The 3,263-nt window shown below is 45.8% G+C and overlaps 1 long non-coding RNA gene across 1 annotated transcript in view; it reads left to right on the top strand.

The window, feature by feature from the left end:
• Positions 1 to 2,101, top strand: part of LOC109387428 (uncharacterized) — a 19,424-nt gene extending 17,323 nt beyond the window's left edge. The window contains exon 3 of the long non-coding RNA XR_002124997.1: positions 1,997 to 2,101. This is a non-coding gene — a long non-coding RNA (uncharacterized LOC109387428). The remainder of the gene's footprint in view (positions 1 to 1,996) is intronic.
• Positions 2,102 to 3,263: the final 1,162 nt, after the last annotated feature.

The following is a 3,263-nucleotide window of genomic DNA, read 5'->3' as shown; positions in this document are numbered from 1 at the left end:
AAAAAAACTAAAAAAAAAAAAAGTCACCTTTGTGGTAGGTTTCCTCTCTGCCTGTCCATCGCAGCCCATCTTTTCATTCCCTGCACCACCTTTCCTTCTTACAGCAGCGCCTCAGCTAAGCCCTTCTCGCCTGCCATTTCTGCTAGATGCTGCGGGTGTTGAGAGTCCTGGTGAACTCTGCTCCTGACAGCCTGAGCTTTGAACCAACTGAGAATACTGTAAGGAGTAGGGCAGTTGGAGGTCAAAATACCTGTTACGTATACCCCTGATATGGAAGAAAGTGGCTTTTATTTATATCTGTGGGTCAGGAACTTTCCTCATTGTGAATCCCAGAGTTAGGCAAACACACGTGGACTCTGAGGAGCCTTTTCACATCTCCCGGAGGCCAGACCCTGGTCCTTGGAGCAGTGGGACAGAATCAATGCTCTGCATATGCATCTAGCCTCTCGCAAAGATCCATTTGAAGGCTGAGCCCAAGACCCAAGAACCCCTCGGAACCCACTGTGCATTGCTGAGACAGAGTGGCAGAGGGGATGGCAAGAGGCAGGAGGGGCGTGCTGGCAGGGCCCACGTCACACTGGTAGAAGAGGCCTCACCCACTTCATGCAGGTGTTGGTCAATAGACTAGAGTCAGTGCTAAGAATATCAGCAAGAGAACCATGAAGGTTCAACCAGTGCGTAAGAAATACCTTAACTGTTCTCACCACAAAAAGAAATGACAGTGATGTGACATGTCCTTTGACACACAAAAATGTTTAATTTTGATGAAGTACAATTTATCTGTTTTTCCTTTGGTTTCTTGTGATTTTGGTGTCATAGCTAAGAAATTGTTGCCTAATCTAAGGTTATGAAGATTTATATGTGTGTTTTCTTCTGAGATTTTTATTGTTTTAGCCATGACAGTTAATTCTTTGATCAGTTTTGAGTTAGTTTTTGTATATGGTGTTGAGGTGAGAGTCCACCTTCATCCTTAGGTATGTCAATATCCAGTTGTCTCAACATCACTTGTTGAAAAGTCTATTTTTTTCTCTATTGAATGACCTTGACACTCTTGTTGATTAAAGAACATACACATTTTTTCAACGGGGTGAAGTACTGAAAAAAAATGACTAAATTATCTTTATTCTAATCCTTACCCAAAGTGTCAAGGTCATTATCATTATCTCTATTTTAAAGTCAAAGAGAATGCAGCTAGGAGGGTTTAAGAAACTTGCTTCCAACCCGCATGGCTGGCTAGAGACAGAATTGGGATGAAAAATCCAGTTCTCCTGGGTCCTACATTATTATTCCGCTATATGAGTTACATCCATCCAGATCAATGACTATTTTATTGTAAACCAGTCTGCATTATTTAAAATATAGAGAAATTATTTTAAATGGATGGAGAAAACTTTATCAAATTTTCTACAGCCCACGAGAGTTGAGACTACACTTTCAATTTCAAAATAATAATAAAGCTAGAGCTATTTCTAAGACTGTTTCATATATTAACTCATCCTCACAGCAACCCTATAGGGGCGATAATTTTATTATCCCCTTCTATACATCGGGAAAAGGAGGGATGGTGAGGTTACGTCACCTGCTCAAGCTCACACGACTGGTGGGTGTGGCCAAGATGGATCCAAGGAGGCAGCCGAGCCCCTGAGTCTGGGTGCACATCGCTGTGCAACCTGCCCCTTGGGGTCTCCTTGGTTGATGAATCTACCATTCTCTCTTCAAACCTAAAACCTCATACAGGGCTTAGCATGTCAACAGAGTGGAGGCGGTAGGCTCATGAGTTTTGGCGCTGAGGTTTGAGTCCTAGCACTGCTTTTTACTGACTTTGTAGCCTTGATTGACGATGCCTCAAAGACTCATCTGTGAAATGGGAGATAATTACCTATTGTATCGGGTTGTTGCTGGAAATAAAAACATCAAGTGCTTACAATAGTACCTGGCACAGAGTGAATGCTCATAAATGTTAATGGCTGTTGTTATTATTACTGTTCTTTGCCAGGATGGAAAGGAATGACGAAGGAAGGCATCTCGTGCTGTGATGTAAGCCCTGGATTGGGAGCTGGGCCCCCTGGCCTCCAACTGCAGCCCTGCCATCCGGAGTGGTGCGACCTGAAGCTCTCAGTATTTACAGAGGCTGAGTTCCCTTAGGAAGCAAGCTTCCTGAGCAGGTCCTGTATGACCTGGTCCAGACATGTCTCCATGTTTCCTCCCCCTCCAAATTCCAGCTGGCACTCCCTGAACCTGTCACTTAGGTCCCCATACCTGCTCTTTTTCAAATGCTATAGGCTCACGTGTTCAACTCTTCTTGTGACCCCAGGCTTTAGGGGCATAGTAGGTGCTCAATAAATATCTCCTGATTCACTGACTGCCACTTCTCACAAGCAAGCCTGGCATCTCCTGGGAAGCCTGTCACAAACACAGCAGGCTGGTGAGTGCCCCTGGGCCTCCTTTGCCCTGGTTAATGCTGATTCATGTTCCAACCACCCACTCAGCCATCAGCTCCCAGGGAAGCCCTTCCCCCTGAGAAAGTCCCCACCCTCTGGTGGCCTCCCCTCCGTGTCCTGGCTAACTCTCCAAGTCTACTTCTCTGTGTTACAATCAGGAAGCCAACTGCAGCTTCGGTAAGGGCAAGTCTCAGGGGAAGTGGTGATTAAAGCAGGGCGTGAGTGAGGGGGAAAGATTTGGGGTGAGGGAGATATGGAACAAAGACTCAGGACTAAAAAGAACAAAAGTGAAAAAAAAAGGTTTTGTTGGGTTGTTTTTCTTAAACCTAAAAAGCAAAGCTACAGAGGGGATTTGAGCCACTGATGTGTGTACCTCTTCTTATTTAGCTGGCTTTCATTCAGCATGCAGGGATGCAGGACTCTTGGAAGTCTTTTGATTCCTGTGAGGAGCCTCTGAGGCACTTCGGACTCCCTTGACACACCCACTCTTCCTCTGTCCCTTAGAAAGAGTGAGGTACACGCCTCGTGCCACAACAACTCACAGCTTTAAAGCCCGTGCTGTGTACCAGGGCCTGTGTAATGGTTTCATCTGAGTTACAATATCGTACATAATCCCATAGCCAGTCCCACAAGGGAGTATCCCCATGGGCCCTGCTTTGAAAGTGGGTAAACTGAGGCTTAGAGAAGTTAGTTATGGGAAATTCAACAGAGGGGTCCCCGCCGAGATGGGCCTTGGCCGAGCTTTGCTAATGAGGCAGCCGGAAGCCTTTGGGCTGCGGTGGTTTCATTACCCCACTATTAGGTGGGGACAGTTTCCTCATT

Source organism: Hipposideros armiger, unplaced genomic scaffold, assembly GCF_001890085.2.
Source record: "Hipposideros armiger isolate ML-2016 unplaced genomic scaffold, ASM189008v1 scaffold_157, whole genome shotgun sequence".
Taxonomy (NCBI): domain Eukaryota; kingdom Metazoa; phylum Chordata; class Mammalia; order Chiroptera; family Hipposideridae; genus Hipposideros; species Hipposideros armiger.
Note: the sequence above shows the minus strand (reverse complement) of the source record. Positions and strands in the feature narration are given on the sequence as shown.